The following is a 19413-nucleotide window of genomic DNA, read 5'->3' on the forward strand; positions in this document are numbered from 1 at the left end:
TCATGGCACTCGGGCCCTAGTGACAAGCATTAGTCATGGCAAAGTAGTAGCAACATCAATCTCAGAACATAGTGGATACTAGGGATCAATCCCGTCAAAACTAACTCGATTACATGATAGATCTCATCCTACTCATCACCGCCCAGCGAGCCTACAAAAGATTACTCACGGACGATGAAGAGCTTCATGAAATTGGAGAGGGAAGAAGGTTGATGATGACGATGGCGACGATCTCCTTGATACGGAGCCCAAAACGGACTCCAGATGTGCCCTCCAGATGAAGAACAGGATGTGGCGACGCCTCTGTATCGCAAACGCGATGAAATCTTCTCTCTATATTTTTTCGGGACGAAAGGGAATATATAGAGCTGAGATTGGGGGCGGCAGAGCCACGTGGTCCCCACAAGCCTGGTCGCCGCGGCCAGGGGGGAGGCCGCGGCGTCAGGGCTTGTGGCCCACTGGCCCGTCCCCTCCGGTGGATCTTTGCGCAGGTATTTTTCATATTTTCCAGAAATATTCTCCGTAAATTTTCACGACGTCCCGAGAACTTTCATTTCTGCACAAAAACAACACCATGGCAATTCTGCTGAAAACATCATCAGTCCGGGTTAGTTCCATTCAAATCATGCAAGTTAGAGTCCAAAACAAGGGCAAAAGAGTTTGGAAAAGTAGATACGATGGAGATGTATCACTTATCTTCAATGAAGGTGATAAGGCCTGCGTTCTCCACCAAATAGTATAAGTCCTCATAAAGTCCGCGGCGCGTAAGAACACATCGCTTGGCCACTCGCACGCTCGAACTTCTGCAACTCGGGGGACCGGATACTTGGGTTTCCTCTTCTCACTTTCATCATCCTTGGGGTCACGGCTTGAAGAGCCTCTTAAGAACCTCCTCATCTTTTCCCTTTTTTATCTCTAAAATTTTCTGAAATTTTTAGTGACTCTAAGGAAAAGTGAACAAGGCCCAACGAAACTCGTAGCAACTACTCCCACAAGTGCCTAGAGGCCATATCATGCATCAAAACTACTTGGGACCAGCTAACATTAGCATCCAAAGCTCAAGAACAGGGTCACAAAGGCAGCAAAAAAATGCAACGAATAAAGCACTGGAGCAAAAACTAATTGGACCAATGGAGGAGTCACATACCAAGGAACAATTCCCCCAAAACAGTTTGGTGAATGGGGCTTTGCACAAGGAGATCGAAAATCGCAGCAAGAAGAGCAAGAACACGGGTTTGAGCTGCGAAACGATTTTTTCTGGAGGTAGGAGAAGCAGATGGGAGCTAGAGTGAGTGTAGGGGGTACACGTGGGCCCCACAAGCCTGGTAGGCACGGTCAGGGGGGTGCCCGGTCCTCCAGGGCTTGTGGCCCACTGGTGCAGCCCCCTGACTAGCTCTCTGTCTCATAATTTTTCAAAAATTCCAGAAAAACATACTTGATTTTCAGGACATTCGGAGAACTTTTATTTTCGAGGTGCTTTTCTACGGTACGCTAAAAGCAGAAAACAGGAAAAAACTAAAGCTAAATCTATCATTTTTTTTCTAAGCAACCGAAGGTGAAAGCTTCGAACAGAGGTTTGTGACTCCTCGATTCATCCATCTCATGGTCATCAAAAGAAATCTGTCAATGAGGTTGATCAAGTCTCCTTGACAAACTTTTTTGAATCGCAAAAGAAAACACAAAATTTTTTAATAGCCACTAGGTTACCTCAATGGGGATGTGAATATCCCCAACAAGCAAATCATACTTCATCTTAACAGTAGGTATAGGGCATTCAAAGCTCCCAATAAGAATCGATGAAGTTTTTTCTATAGCATTGATGTAATGTACTCGATATTGTTTCTTCGGAAAGTGCACCGTATGCTCATTACCATTGACATGGAAAGTGACATTGCCATTGTTGCAATCTATAACAGCCCCTGCAGTATTTAAAAAGGGTCTTCCAAGGATGACCGCCATGGCATCATCCTCGGGAATATCCAGAATAACAAAGTCTGTTAAGATAGTGATGTTGGCAACCACAACATGCACATCCTCGCAAATGCTGATAGGGAAAGTAGTTGATTTGTCGGCCATTTGCACAGAGATTTCAGTGGGTGTCAACTTATCCAGTTCAAGCCTACGATAAAGAGAGAGAGGCATAACACTAACACCGGCTCCAAGGTCGCATAAAGCAGTTCTAATGCTTTTTCCTTTAATGGAGCAAGGTATAGTGGGCACTCCGGGATCACCTAGTTTCTTAGGAGTTCCACCCTTGAAGGTGTAATTAGCGAGCATGGTGGAAATCTCAACCTCAGGTATCCTCCTCTTATTAGTCACGATATCCTTCATGTACTTAGCATACAGAGACATTTTGAGCATATCTGTCAAACGCATTTGCAGAAAGACAGGTCTAATCATTTCAACGAATCGCTCAATATCCTCATCATCCTTTTTTCTTGGATGGTTAGGGAGGAAAGGGCATGGGTTTCTGAACCCATGGTTCCCTTTCTTAACCATGCTTCCTAGCAGCGAAGTTGTTCTTATCGTATCTCTTATTCTTAGGCTGTGGGTTATCAAGATCAACAGGTTCAATCTCCACATCCTTATCATTGCTAGGTTGAGCATCATAATGAACATCACTATTGATAGTATCATTAGGCTCATGTTCATCACGAGATTGTGTTTTGGCGTCAGTGACAGAGACATCGTTTGGATTCTCAGGTGTAACAGCAACAGGGTTGCTAGCGTGCAAGTTCCTATCATCTTTCTTCTTCTTCCTAGGATGACTAGGTGCATCGGTGCTAACTCCTTGAGAATCTTGTTCAATTCTCTTAGGATGACCCTCAGGATACAAAGGTTCCTGAGTCGTTCTACCGCCTCTTGTGACGACTCTGACAGAATTGTCATTCAACTCATTGAGCAAGTCATTCTGAGCCTTAAGTACTTTTTCTACCTAATTAGTAACCATAGAGGCATGTTTACTCAGAAGCTTAAGATCATTGACATTTATGTCCACACAAGCACTTAAATGACTAAGCATACGAGCATTCTGTTCCAATTGTCTGCTAACATAATCATTGAAACTCTGTCGTTTGGCAACAAAGTTATCAAATTCATCCAGGCATAAGCTAGCAGGTTTGTCAAAAGGAATGTCACTCTCATCGAATCTACAAAGAGAATTTACCTCTACTACCTGTATCGGGTTATCAAGACCATGGATCTCTTCGATAGGTGGTAGATTTTTGACATCTTCAGATTTAATGCCTTTCTCTTTCATAGATTTCTTAGCTTCTTGCATATCTTCGGGACTCAGGAATAGGATACCTCTTTTCTTAGGAGTTGGCTTCGGAGGTGGTTCAGGAATAGTCCAAGCATTCTCATTGCACAAGATATTATTCAATAGGATCTCAGCTTGTTCTATGGTTTGTTCCCTAAAAACACAACCAACACAACTATCTAGGTGGTCTCTAGAGGCATCGGTTAGTCCATTATAGAAGATATCAAGTATTTCATTTCTTCTCAAGAGGGTGATCAGGGAAAGCATTCAGTAGCTGGACGAGCCTCCCCCAAGCTTGTGGGAGACTCTCTTCTTCAACTTGCGCAAAGTTGTATATTTCCTGCAAGGCAGCTTGCTTCTTATGGGCAGGGAAATATTTTTCAAAGAAGTAGTAGATCATATCCTGGGGGCTACGCACACAACCAGGAGCAAGAGAAGTGAACCAAGTCTTAGCATCATCCTTTAGCGAGAAAGGAAACCGCTTAAGGATATAGTAGTAGCGGAACTTTTCCTCACTCGTGAATAGGGTGGCTATATCGCGCAGTTTGGTAAGATGTGCTACAACCGTTTCAGACTCATAACCGTGAAAAGGATCAGATTCGACCAGAGTGATTAACTCAGGGTCGACACAGAATTCATAATCCTTATTGGTCACAAAGATAGGCGAAGTAGCAAACATCGGGTCGTATTTCATCCTAGCGTTCAGAGTTTTTTCTTTCCATTTGCGCAGTAATTTCTCAACATCATAGCTATCCTTACAAGCAAGAAATTCCTCAGCTATCTCTCCCTCCATAACATAACCCTCAGTCATATTAGGCAGTTCATATCTAGGAGAGCTAGTTCTAACAGGCAAAATAGCAGGTTCTACTTCAATAATCTTAGCAGTTTCAGAAGTATCATCACATCTAGCAGCAACTCTAGCAATTTGTGCATCAAGGAATGCACCTAGTGGCAAAGCAGTATCAAGCATAGCATCGTGGACAGCAGAAGTAGCATCATCAAGCACATGCGACACAGCAAAATTTCTAGCAAGAGGTGGTGTCGCAAACTTACTCATAACTGAAGGTGAATCAAGTGCAGAGCTAGATGGCAGTTCCTTACCTGTCCTCGTAGTTGAGGGCAAGACTTTAGTTCTTGGATCTTTTGGATTCCTCATAGTGATCAGCAGACGTAAATACCAAGTGACTCAGAGAATATAGCTATGCCTCCCCGGCAACGACGCCAGAAAATAATCTTGATAACCCACAAGTATAGGGGATCGCCACAGTTTTCGAGGGTAGAGTATTCAACCCAAATTTATTGATTCGACACAAGGGGAAGCCAAAGAATATTCTCAAGTATTAGCAGTTGAGTTGTCAATTCAACCACACCTGAAAGACTTAGTATCTGCAGCAAAGTATTAGTAGCAGAGTAGTGTGATAGCAACAGTAGCAACAGTAACCAGTAGCAGCAAAGTGACAGCAGTAGTGAGAGAGTAACAGTAGCAGCAGCGATAACAATAGCGACATAGCAACAGTAGCAGCAGTGAGAGCAGTAGCGGCAAAGTAACATAGCAAGGACCAGTAGTAAAAGACTCGTAGGCATTGGATCGGTGATGGATGATTATGCCGGATGTTATTCATCATGCAACAGTTATAACACGGAGAGATATGTAACTAGCTCCAGTTCGTCAATGTAATGTAGGCATGTATTCTGTATGTAGTCATACGTGCTTAGGGAAAAGAACTTGCATGACATCTATTATCCATCCCTCCCGTGGCAGTGGGGTCCTAATGGAAACTACGGGATATTAAGGTTCTCCTTTTAATAAAGAACTAGGCCAACACATTAACACTTGGTGAATACATGAACTCCTCATACTATGGTCATCTCCGGGAGTGGTTCCGGCTATTGTCACTCCGGGGTTGCCGGGTCATAACACATAGTAGGTGACTACAACTTGCAATATAGGATCAAGAACACACATATATTGACAACAACATAATAGGTTCAGATCTGAAATCATGGCACTCGGGCCCTAGTAACAAGCATTAAGCATGGCAAAGTAGTAGCAACATCAATCTCAGAACATAGTGGATACTAGGGATCAATCCCCGTCAGAACTAACTCGATTACATGATATATCTGATCCAACCCATCACCGTCCAGCAAGCCTACGATGAGATTACTCACGAACGGTGAAGAGCATCATGGGATTGGCGATGAAGGAAGGTTGGTGATGACGATGGCGACGATCTCCCCTCTCCGGAGCCCAGAACGGACTCTAGATCTGCCCTCCAGAGGAAGAACAGGAGGTGGCGGCGCCTCCGTATCATAAAACGTGATGAACTCTTCTCCTTGAATTTTTTTCCGGACGAAAGGAACTAAATGTTGGGGAACGTCGCATGGGAAACAAAAATTTTCCTACGCGCACGAAGACCTATCATGGTGATGTCCATCTACGAGAGGGGATGAGTGATCTACGTACCCTTGTAGACCGTACAGCAGAAGCGTTAGAGATCGCGGTTGATGTAGTGGAACGTCCTCACGTCCCTCGATCCGCCCCGCGAACAATCCCGCGATCAGTCCCACGATCTAGTACCGAACGGACGGCACCTCCGCGTTCAGCACACGTACAGCTCGACGATGATCTCGGCCTTCTTGATCCACCAAGATAGACGGAGAGGTGGAAGAGTTCTCCGGCAGCATGACGGCGCTCCGGAGGTTGGTGATGACCTTGTCTTAGCAGGGCTCCGCCCGAGCTCCGCAGAAACGCGATCTAGAGGAAAAACCGTGGAGGTATGTGGTCGGGCTGCCGTGGAAAAGTCGTCTCAAATCAGCCCTAAAACCTCCGTATATATAGGTGGGAGGGAGGGGGGCCTTGCCTTGGGGTCCAAGGACCCTCAAGGAGTCGGCCGAGCCAAGGGGGAGGACTCTCCCCCCCCCCCCAAACCGAGTTGGACTAGGTTTGGTGGGAGGGAGTCCCCCTCCCTTCCCACCTCCTTCCTTTTTTTTCCTTTGATTTCTTATTCTTGGCGCATAGGGCCCTTTTGGGCTGTCCCACCAGCCCACTAAGGGCTGGTGCGCCACCCTTATGGCCTATGGGCTTCCCCGGGGTGGGTTGCCCCCCCCCCCCCCCCGGTGAACTCCCGGAATCCATTCGTCATTCCCGGTACATTCCCGGTAACTCCGAAAACCTTCCGGTAATCAAATGAGGTCATCCTATATATCAATCTTCGTTTCCGGACCATTCCGGAAACCCTCGTGACGTCTGTGATCTCATCCGGGACTCCGAACAACATTCGGTAACCAACCATATAACTCATAAACGCATAAAACAACGTCGAACCTTAAGTGTGCAGACCCTGCGGGTTCGAGAACTATGTAGACATGACCCGAGAGACTCCTCGGTCAATATCCAATAGCGGGACCTGGATGCCCATATTGGATCCTACATATTCTACGAAGATCTTATCGTTTGAACCTCAGTGCCAAGGATTCGTATAATCCCGTATGTCATTCCCTTTGTCCTTCGGTATGTTACTTGCCCGAGATTCGATCGTCAGTATCCGCATACCTATTTCAATCTCTTTTACCCGCAAGTCTCTTTACTCGTTCCGTAATACAAGATCCCGCAACTTACACTAAGTTACATTGCTTGCAAGGCTTGTGTGTGATGTTGTATTACCGAGTGGGCCCCGAGATACCTCTCCGTCACACGGAGTGACAAATCCCAGTCTTGATCCATACTAACTCAACTAACACCTTCGGAGATACCTGTAGAGCATCTTTATAGTCACCCATTTACGTTGCAACGTTTGATACACACAAAGCATTCCTCCGGTGTCAGTGAGTTATATGATCTCATAGTCATAGGAATAAATACTTGACACGCAGAAAACAGTAGCAACAAAATGACACGATCAACATGCTACGTCTATTAGTTTGGGTCTAGTCCATCACGTGATTCTCCCAATGACGTGATCCAGTTATCAAGCAACAACACCTTGTTCATAATCAGAAGACACTGACTATCATTGATCAACTGGCTAGCCAACTAGAGGCATGCTAGGGACGGTGTTTTGTCTATGTATCCACACATGTAAATGAGTCTTCATTCAATACAATTATAGCATGGATAATAAATTATTATCTTGATATGGGAATTATAATAATAACTATATTTATTATTGCCTCTAGGGCATAATTCCAACAGTCTCCCACTTGCACTAGAGTCAATAATATAGCCCTCACATCACCATGTGAATTACATTGTAATAAATCTAACACCCATACAGTTCTGGTATCGATCATGTTTTGGCCGTGGAAGAGGTTTAGTCAGCGGGTCTGCTACATTCAGATCCGTGTGCACCTTGCATATATTTACGTCCTCTTCCTCGACGTAGTCGCGGATGAGGTTGAAGCGTCGTTTGATGTGTCTGGTCTTCTTGTGAAAACGTGGTTCCTTTGCTAAGGCAATGGCACCCGTGTTGTCACAGAACAAGGTTATTGGATCCAGTGCACTTGGCACCACTCCAAGATCCGTCATGAACTGCTTCATCCAGACACCCTCCTTAGCCGCCTCCGAGGCAGCCATGTACTCCGCTTCACATGTAGAATCTGCTACGACGCTTTGCTTGGAACTGCACCAGCTTACTGCACCCCCATTAAGAATAAATACGTATCCGGTTTGCGACTTAGAGTCGTCCGGATCTGTGTCAAAGCTTGCGTCGACGTAACCTTTTACGGCGAGCTCTTCGTCACCTCCATACACGAGAAACATCTCCTTAGTCCTTTTCAGGTACTTCAGGATATTCTTGACCGCTGTCCAGTGATCCACTCCTGGATTACTCTGGAACCTACCTGCCATACTTATGGCCAGGCTAACATCCGGTCTAGTGCACAACATCGCATACATGATAGAACCTATGGCTGAAGCATAGGGGACGGAGCGCATATGCTCTCTATCTTCATCAGTTGCTGGGCACTGAGTCTTACTCAATCTCGTACCTTGTAAAACTGGCAAGAACCCTTTCTTGGACTGTTCCATTTTGAACCTCTTCAAAACTTTATCAAGGTATGTGCTTTGTGAAAGTCCTATCAGGCGTTTTGATCTATCCCTATAGATCTTAATGCCTAGAATGTAAGCAGCTTCTCCTAGGTCCTTCATAGAGAAACTTTTATTCAAGTAACCTTTTATTCTCTCCAAAAGCTCTACGTTGTTTCCAATCAGTAATATGTCATCCACATATAATATTAGAAATGCCACAGAGCTCCCACTCACTTTCTTGTAAATACAAGATTCTCCAACCACTTGTATAAACCCAAATGCTTTGATCACCTCATCAAAGCGTTTGTTCCAACTCCGAGATGCTTGCACCAGTCCATAAATGGATCGCTGGAGCTTGCACACCTTGTCAGCATTTTTGATCTGCAATTAGAGTGCCCTCTTTGTACCTCAAACACATCAATTGTTTGATCAAGAACATCTTCTTTGTACCTTCTTTTCACGCAAACAACTCTTTAAATTTCTGCCATAAGGTGCGTGCATGTGTCTCATAAATGATATGGTTCAAAACATTATCATTGACCCATTGTCGAATAAACCCACAAGCTTGACGGTGAAGTACCTTCCATTGACCTTCCTCAATGCCCTTCGGCATCTCAGTGGAGAACACTGGCTTCGAGTATTCTTTCACATATAACAAGTCCTCCATCTTGCCCTTTCATGATTGGCAATTTGTACCATTCAAAGGTACCATCATGCTGGTATTCACTTCCATATTTCACCACAAGAAATTCAGCAATTTGCACAAGCAAACCAAGGCTTTGATGCCACTTTGTTGGGGCTGGACATCTACAATGAGCTGCACAAATTCACCTACGCGGCAAATATGCACACTACATATCCCCCTTCTCTTGTGATGAACTTTGAGGACAGCTTCAACCAACAAGTAAGCAGCGAAATAAGACAAACAACATGCACATGTGATACAAGATTTAAAGTGGAAAAACCTCCTCAAGTTAAGGAGTAAAAAACCACGGATGTGGACCGACCGGTCCATACAACTTCACTATGAGAATGATGAGTACAAAGTCTTCTCTAGAACCTCTAGAGAGAGTTACAACACACTCTCCACATTGCCAACCGGCAACAACAACAACAACCACAAGAGGCAGGATCTCAGCAAAGTAGAGTACACACAGTTTCTGTCCCTTCCAGTATTTGGAAAACTTCTCTTAAACTACTGAACCAAACAACACCAAATTTGACACGCAAGTAGAGACACGAGTTCCTGAGATCCCCTCAAAATTTCAGCTCAATCTGGCACCATTTGCCTACCAAACTGTTCGTCTCCAAAACTACTCCGTTTTGTAACTACAGTAGTCAGAGCTGACAAAATCACTCTCAAATCTGATGCTCCACTGACCCAATCCTCAAACCAGCTAACCAGATCGAAGTACTCAAAGTAGGGAATGAGCTCACCAAGTTTGGGGTCGATCCAAGCACGTTTGAGCCTCCAATCACTAGCTTGAACACTCTCTAGTCATATGCACTAAATCTGGACAAAACCTCCACTTCTTCTTCTTTCTCTCGCTCAGAGGTTGTGTTCCTCTTTTGTGTGTGCTCTTTATCACTCTCACGAATGGCAGCCACCACAGGCACGGGTGGAGTGGCTAGGGTTTTCTTCTTTCTTCCCTTCCCTTGGAAGCACTCTCAACCGTTGGATGCAATGAGGATCAACGATTGACATGTGTTGGACTTGTGGGCTGATGTTGGGCTGCCAACACACCTCCATGTGGAGGGAATTAGCACAACACAATGAACACACGAGAATGCTTGTTGGGACATGGTGCGAGGTGAGGACGAAATCCCAGAGCACCTGCATCCAAAACTAACATACAACCTAGGTACACATACATATATGTTTGTATATATGCCATATATCACCTACATATTTATGCCGCTTCAACTGTTAGGGCCTCGATACATCTCACCATGCACTTACGCACGCGAGCCCTCCCATATGGATACCTACACCATCAAACGACATCATGTAGATGCTCCTCTCTTTAACATCAACACCCAGTCATCGCTCCATCTCTCTTATCTCCTACTCATCCCTTGTCTGCTCGCTCAAGCTCTCATCTCCCCTCTCTACCTCACACATATAGGTCATCCCGCATTTCCATGTGTTCCTCCATGACCTGATCAAGCTTCGCGCTTTGTTCCTTAGTCGCATCATCATAGGGACGAGATTGCGCAACTCACGATGATCCAGTGCTCTAAATGTAATCTAGGATATATGTCCTGGTTTGTCTTTATGATACGGTGGGGAACCCACGAAGGCATTTCTACAAATGCGAGTGACAGGGTGTAAGTTTTCTCACCAAACAAACCCCCCTTCACATTCGAGATTTAACCGATGTATTTTTGCCCTCTCTATCGAGGTCGGAGGTGCCCTGTTCTGCAACTGGGAGAACAAGTACATCCTCCTCCTCGGTGTGCCCACACCCAGCCGCTCCAGGAGCTCATAGGAGAAGGGTTGATGAAAGTTGTATGAGGATCTTCTGTGTCCACTGGATCTGTATCTAGTGAGAAGGAAGATGCTTGAAGTACATAAATTTAAGATACATCTATGGTCAGCCTGCTATCTGTCCTAGCATCCTGATGATAGATGTGTCTTAAATCTATGTATATAAAGTGTCTATCACACGGAGAGGAGGTGACACACAGGACAGGTTGACCATAGATGTGTCTTAAATTTTCATACGTCAAGTGTCTTTCATCTTGCTAGATACAACGACAGTGGGCAAAATAGATCCTCACACAACTATCGTCAGCCAACCTTCTCCATAATGAAATTTTTTAAACGCCTGCGCGGATAAAATGCCACACATAACAAGCTTGTGTACTTAAAGTGACCATCCTTTGATTAGATATAAAGGCAATGGACAAAGGGGATCCTTACACAACTTTTGTCAGCTAGCAAGTTCCTTCTCCGGTGAGCTCCCGGAGCACCTGTGCATGGGCGCGTCGAGGATGGATGTTTCTTCCTCTACAAGATGTATTCATTTCATTGTTTTTTCCCAAAACTTTAGGGGCAATTTTATTTCTAACCATAATTTGTCACACCTTAAGTTAGACAAGTTTGATCAAGTTATGTAGTCTTCTTCTAGCCACACATAAGGTAAGATGTTCTTTGAGAAATAAACCCCACATGTCATACACATATAAAGTGTAACAAGATTTTTTTAGACAAGTCAAAGTGTCACTAAGAATTTAAGCGCTCAAATAAGTCAAGTGTGTGAGAAACTTTTGACACAAGGTTCCCTCGTCTAGGAGTAGTAATTTTTCCATTTGCACAATTCGGGATCCAAACATCTCTCCATATGTCAATATTTTTCCCATTTTCAACTCTCCATATATAACCATTTCCGAGATAGTCTGCTCCCGCCATAATGCTTTGCCAAGTAAAGGTGGAGCCATTTTTTAAACTTGTGTCCATCAAATCACCCTCATGAAAAATACTTGGATCTCAAGAATATGGCACATAACGAATCAAGATTATCAAGAAGATGCCAAGCTTATTAGTAGGCTATTAGAGTGTATATCTTGAAAAACCATTCTTCCTTGGTCTTTTGGGACACACATTTTCCATCGGGCCATCCAATGCATACTTTTCTGGTTGTCATTGTCACCACATCAAAATTGCAACATTGCATCAATGATTTCTTTGCAAATTTTCTTAGGAATTTTAAAGATGGATATGGCATAAGTGGGAATAGCTTGAACAATAGATTTTAGAAAAAAAAATCCTTTCCTCTACAGAATAACAATTTTTCTTTCCATCCACTAATTTTCTTAATAATTAGATCAATCAAGAATTGAAAACATTCACTTTTGTCCATACCCACATTGGCATGCAAACCTAAATATTTTTCACTCAGTGCTTAGGTCATAATATTCAAAATAGTACAAATTTACACCTTGTCTTCCACTTTTGTATTGGGGCTAAATAATATGATAGATTTTTTTGAAACCAATCATTTGCGCTGAGGCGACACAATAAGAATCCAAAACTGATCTCAAAGCCTCATCATTTATGGCATTGACTCACATAAGGATCAAAGAATCATCGACAAAGAGGAGTTCGGAAACTAAAGGGCCTCTCTGCTAACCTTAATATCGGAAATAATACCCATCTCCTCACTGTTAGCTAAGAGCGCAGTTAGGCCCTCCATACATAAGAAGAACAAGTAGGGAGAGAGAGAGAGGATCCCATGCCTCAATCCTCCAATAGGTTTAAAAATCTAAGTCTTTTCAGCATTAAAACAAACCGTGTACTTCATAGAGGATACGCATTGCATAATTAAGTTCACCTAATTCTCTTGGTAACCCAGTTTCAACAAAATTCCCCTTAAAAGGACCATTCCACTCGGTCATATGCTTTGTGCATGTCCAGTTTGATTGCACACAAACCTTTTTTACCCACCATTTTCTTCTTTATTGTGTGGAAACACTCATATGCCATTAAAAAATTGTATGTACGAACCAAAACACTCTGAGTTGGGGCGATGATATCTGATAGAATTATCTTAATCAAGCAACAATCATTTTTGAAATAACCTTATACGCCATATTGCACAAAATGATTGGTCTAAATTGATATACCTTTTCCAGCGAGTTAACATTTGGGATAACTATAATTGCACTAGCATTCAACCCTAGCGGTATAGAACATGTATTCATCGTGTGGAGGACTACTGTGACAGCCCGATGCCGACGTTCCAGAAGATTCCCCTTTTCTTTCCGTTTTCGTCGTGTGTCTATTTTTATTTGTCGCATCATCATCGCATCATGCGCATCACCGGCATTGCATCGGCATCCCGTTGCCGCCAGTTTTCAAAACTTGCAACCGTTGTTAGTTGCCGGTTCTCGTCGTTGTCCGTTCTGAGCCCGACCGCACACGCACGCGCCCGCGGCATCGTCAAACCCTGTTTTAAAAGTGTGTTTAAAACTTTCTCTGATCGGAGTGAAACTTGACATGCGGTTGTAATTAGTTATAACCAGGCCGCGTGTCAAATTTCGTCGTGATCGGAGACCGTCTGGTACCCGAACGGTCGACCGTAGCGGCACCGTATTCAGTCTATCGATGGACGTTTTCCGGTATTTTTAAATCTCGTTGCCGGGCTGCCCGTTTTCCCTCTCATCTCCGCCTAGCCCCTCTGCACAGTGCACCGACCCTACGCGCAGCCCAGTCCGAAACCTTCCGAAACCCAAACCGGGTGCTCGTGACCGTTGGGTCCGGATCAACCCCGTTTTACCGCAAATCGTCTCCGGTTTGTCCATTGCACCCCCTAACCTAATCATCTCGATCACCCGATCTAAATCGGAGGGTTCAATGAACCTATTTCTAACCCAGCTATATATATATATGGCACCTAACCCTAAAATATAGGAGGGTTGTCCCATCCCTAGCCGCCACCGCTCCTTAGTTTTTGTGCGAACCAACCAGCCTACCACCACAGCCAAGCCCGGCTCGATCTGGACCGTTGGATCACAGATCGGACGTCCTAGAGAACCTTCCACGACCTCCCGCACCGCTCGATCCATATTGGATCGAGGCAACTGCCTCGTGCCCGCACCCTCCATGACCGTCGTCGTTCTGGCAAGCTGCCGGCAGCCGGAGCTCCCAGGCCGGATCCGGGTCCCTTCCTTCTCCGTCTCCCTGCCCTATACCTTCTATTCCTCTCTCTCGTTCTCTCTCTGTGCCTCATCTCTCTCCTAAATTCTTATCTGCAGACCTCCATGGCCACCGCCCCAAGGAGCTCGCCCTCGGTCGTTCTCGCGACGCGAGCCGCCGCCACCATCGAGAATGGATCCGCGATGCCAAGACCCTCCGGATCTGACTCAAGATCGCCTCCCTGCCCCATCCATGCCACCCCGTCGCCCATCCTGGTGCATCCCTGCTGGCGTCTCTGTACTTCAGGGAGACGAGCAGAGCCAGTTCCCCCCCCCCCCCCCGTCTGCTTCGAGCGAGCATGGAGCCGTTCACGTTGACTTGTCGTGCCTCCTGCGCCGAAGCACGCCACGACCTCGGCTAAACCTGCGTCAGCCGGCGACCTAGCCTGCCTAGCCCGCCATGGCCTCCCTGTTCCCCGCTGTGAGCACTTCCCCATAGCTGAATCATGTTTATTTGGTAGATCCATCCTGGCAAGTGTAGTTTGTTTATTTTGGCACTAGTTAGTCAACAATTAGGTTCTAGCTTAGTTGGTTGTTGCAGCAGTTCTGTGCGTGTGAGATGTTGGGTTCAAGTCCCCAACGATACATACTTTTTCATGCATTTTTTCCCTCTCCAGCGGAATAGTTTTGTCTATGTTTATTTACTTTCTAGTCTAAGTATGCTAGCAGATGGCTCATTAGTCTGCTGGTAGCACGGGCAGAATCCACCCATGGGATCTAAGGTTTGAATCCCAGCTTGCCCATTTATTTTTATGCTAGTTTTTGTTGACCTGCACCATGGCCTTATTCTTCTAGTCTAAAACACTGTCTTATATCAGGCTCAGTGTGTAGCCGAGCTGGCTAGTGCACCTAGTCTCCACCCAAGGGATCCTGGGTTCAAGTCCCATGTAGCTCTCATTTTTTAACCTATGTTTCTTTTCTTTTTTTCCCTCCTGCGATTTCATCTTTAACCTAGACATGCATGTTTGTATGAGTTGTGATGTTGTCCGATTTGTAAATGCCAAGCTAGTTGCACGTTGTCCCTCTTTTGTCGTGCCCCGACACGTGGGAACCCGGTAACGGGATCACTCCATCTTTATTTAGCGTTCCCGCACGCGCACCCTATACGTTGGCACGATATCTCAACGAGTTATCGGGATAGGAACGTTTCCGTGGCTTCGTTTTCATCTTGCCGCCAGGGTTCCCTTCCGCTCGCCGTGGCGACATATGCTTCTTTCTCTTCTTGCCGTGATGTTGTAACTTGCATGCATGACGCATACATGGCATATTATCTTGTGTTGCGTGTCTCTAGTAACCGTAGCTCCGTTCTATGTTCCGCGTGTTAACCGACTAGAATGACTTGTAGATTCACCCGCTTCACCCCTTGCCATGTTAAACAACATTTAATATTGCCGTGTAAATAATTGGGAGTGAATTAAATAATTAAACGTGTAGTTTCATCGATATGTAACTCGTTGCATATCGAGCTTCACTTAATGTGTGGTGTTTGTGTGAGGTGAATTGCCATGCCATCCCTTGCATCATTGAACGGATCATGCATCATAGTAGGTTGTGCATCATGTTATGCATCGTGTGGTGAATATCTGTGTTGATGATTGTTTCCGGTTTGCTCTGTTCCGATAGAGTTCCGCAAGCGTGTCGGAATGTGAGGACCCGTTCGACTACGTTGGTTCGCCGACTTCATGGAGTCATTCTTCTTCCAAGCGGGATCTGAGGCAAGATGACCATTTCCCTAGATACCATTACTATCATTGCCATGCTAGTTTTACCGTTTCTACCGTTTACGTCTCGTTGCCTACCACATGTTAAATATCAGCCTCTCAACAATGCCATGAAACCTTCAACCTGTTCAACCTAGCAAACCACTGATCGGCCATGTTACTGCTTGCTTAACCATGTTGTTAGCGTTGCTAGTTGTAGGTGCAGTTGCTTCCATGTGAAAGCATGTGTTCCTTGTTATATCACCCTATTAATGCTATTTTATTTAATGCACCTATATACTTGGTAAAAGGTGGAAGGCTCGGCCTTTCTAGCCTGGTGTATTGTTCCACCTTTGCCCCCTTAGTTTCGGCTACCGGTGTTATGTTCCATAATTGAGCGCTCCTAACACAATCGGGGTTGTTATGGGGACCCCCTTGATAATTCGTTTTAGATTAAAGCTGCTCTGGCAAGGCCCAACTTTGGTACTACATTTGCCTAATCACCTAATAAAATTGCATAGGGACTTTCCAAACCCCAGGATAATTTAATCAACCCCCGGGCCAGTGCTCCTCATGAGTGTTGGTCCAAAAAGGACAGACTTCGGGGCCACCACGGGGCAACTCAAGGTTTGGCACATGTAGGCTTTTCCATTCGTCGTGTCCTGAGAACGAGATACGCGGCTCCTATCGGGATCATCGACGCGTCGGGCAGCCTTGCTGGATTAGTTTTACCTTTGACGAGATATCTTGTGCATCGGGATTCCGGTGATGCTGTGGGTAATCTCAGAGTTGAGGTTTTCCATTAGGGAATCCGACGAGATCGCGAGCTTCGTGATTGAGGATTTCTATGCGGCTTGTGGTAATTTGTGATGGACTAGTTGGAGCACCCCTGCAGGGTTAAATCTTTTCGGAAAGCCATGCCCACGGTTATGTGGCAATGTGGTAACTTTGTTTAACACTAGTTCTAGATAACTTGAAGTTAATTTAATTAAAACTTGCCAACTGTATGCGTAACCGTGACTGTCTCTTTCGTGAGTTCCTTCTCCGATCGAGGACACGGTGGGGTTATGTCTGACGTAGGTAGGTGTTCAGGATCATTTATTTGATCATCAGTAGTCACGTCCGCTGTGCGTGGATCTTCCCCCTCTTATTCTTGTACTCGTAAGTTTAACCACCAAATATATGCTTAGCGGCTGCTGCAACCTCACCACTTAACCATGCCTCACCCAGCAAGCTTTGCTAGTCTTGATACCTTTGGAAATGAGATTGCTGAGTCCCCTGTGGCTCACAGATTACTACAACACCGGTTGCAGGTACAGGTAAAGGTTACTTGACGCAAGTGCGTTGATTGTTCACTTGGAGTTGCTCTTCTTCTTCATCATCGAAATAGGATGGGTTCCAGGCCGGCAGCCTGGGATAGCAAGGATGGACGTCATTCTTATTTTGTCGTTTGTTTTCGTCCGTAGTCGGACCCTGCTCTTACTCTTGATGATTGTGTAATGTACTGGTGTGACTCTGATGTAGCTTGTGGCGAGTGTAAGCCAATTCTATTATATACCTCTTCTTTTCAGTACATGTACTTGTAACGATATCCATTCTTGCGACACGACGAGATGCGCTTCTATCCCTGACAAGGCCCTCGTGCCAAATTGAGGATAGGGTCGCATCTTGGGCGTGACAAGTTGGTATCAAAGCAGTACCGACCTAGGAGCCCCCTTGATTGATCGAACTTGGCCGAGTCGAGTCTAGTGAAAAAACTACTTTGAGTCTAGTTATATATCAGAGAGTAGGATTCTTTTTTTCTCCTCTTCTATGCTCTGGTGAGGAATCCTGACGTAATAATTTAATTCTACTCCTCTTCCACTCAAAAAATTTTAGGATCACGCGGATATTTTTGGAATCTATATGACGCCGATGTGACGGAGTTCTGTCTTGGTGCCTCCTATATTCTTTGAGTTTCACGGGAGTTGAGCTCCAGGGGATTCTTGAGCACATCGTTATCATTAAGATTTCTTAGTATCTTAGAACGAAGGATGTTCGTAATTGCTTCAATACTAGTAGTGGCGAGATAACCCCGATGTCCCCAGTACTGGTGCAGATTGTTCGGGAGTACTGCCATACTTTGTATGTTGTGATCATGAGGGTTTGTTGTAGATGAAGGTCCGAGATTCTGGTTGTGTGTTGACGGATGTGATACAGGTGACGGGTTGGTATAGGAGTTGTGTGATTATTACTCCTTGTATCCGTGTACCAGATTGCATGACCAGATATTTCAGGAATTCATAGGTGGGAATTCAAGTAGTTACTTATAGGATAATCTTCCAACAAATGCATGATGTTAGGTTGGGGTTCGACATCTAGTGGATTCCGTCCACGAAAATATCAGACGAAATCTTTCTCATGAGTTTGTTCTGGCTTGTTTCATAAGCCTCACCCTTTGTTTTGTTGGAATATGGTAATTCAAGTTGCTTCGATGTCAAGTGGTGATTTCAGATCTTTTCTAAGCAGTGTTCTCATATTCATATGAGAGTGCTAATCCTTTTGCTCAATCAATCGTCTTATCAATTCTTGTCAACCGGAGTTGTTATATCAATTCTTTTCAACCGGTGTGTTTCTCTCCAAGTGGAGTCAATCCTCTCCAATTTTTGCAAGATCATTCTCTCATTTTATTCCGGAGTTCATCTCATCTAGCCCAAGTTGTCTTTGTTTTTCCCCGCCCTCCCGCCCTTTTTCTTCAGTGATTGGATTTCATCCAACTGCATTTCATTTCAGTGATGCTTCCGCTATCTTTTCTTCCTTTCGTAACCGGTGATTCATTGTGAAGATTCTCAGGAGTCAAGTTCATCATTTCTTCATTTTGTTCCTTTTCGGTGAATTTAATTCAGTTGTCCGTGTTCATCATATCCTATTTATCCTCGTAATTCTTTCCCATGTTGGAAATTTTTTATGAGCCTATCTTGCTATTCATTCCTCTTTTTTCTATCCGGAGTGTTAAAGATATTTCATTAGTTTCTCGTTTTCAATTCTTTTATTTATTTCGGGGTGCTAACCTCATCTAGTTTTCTTGTACCGGTGCAATATCTCTCTTCTAAGCAATTTTTCTAACGGTGGTTTCTTTGAGTGGGCCCATAACCCACATGTTCTTTCCCAGGTTCTTACCTGGCTCTTTTAATCTTTTCCCGGAGATCTCTAAATCTTTTCAACTATGACGTAAGTATGATTTCCATCAGTCATATTACTATTTCAAGTTCTAATAGAATTAATTCTCATATTTGGCTCAACCTTTCATTCTTCATTATTCCGGAGTGTCTCGGTTATTCTTGGTGTTGTTCTCATCATCATTCTCAGCTTGCAAATTCGAAGGAGTGTTTCTCTCAATCTTGCTTCATTCTCTTGGATATTCATCATTTCAGCCTTGTGTTATCATCTGGAATTGTTTCCGATCATGAGTGATTAATTTCTTGCTATCCGGTGCTTCTCTGAGTTGTTTTTATTTCTCATTCCTCCGAAGGCCATCATTTTAGAAGATTCTTCGTTCTCAGCTTTCAGCTTTCATCCTCAATTCTTCTCATTTGTTGTATCTTCGTTCGTCTCTCGTTTATCTGGTGCCTTGTTCTAGTTTTATTTCAGGTGGATCATGATCTCTTCATTCTCATGTATCTCCATTAATTCTTGGTATCCCCATTCAATCCAATTCTCACCGGTGCTTCCTTCAATTATGCCTCAAG

The sequence above is a fragment of the Hordeum vulgare genome, chromosome 3H (assembly GCF_904849725.1).
Source record: "Hordeum vulgare subsp. vulgare chromosome 3H, MorexV3_pseudomolecules_assembly, whole genome shotgun sequence".
NCBI lineage: Eukaryota > Viridiplantae > Streptophyta > Magnoliopsida > Poales > Poaceae > Hordeum > Hordeum vulgare.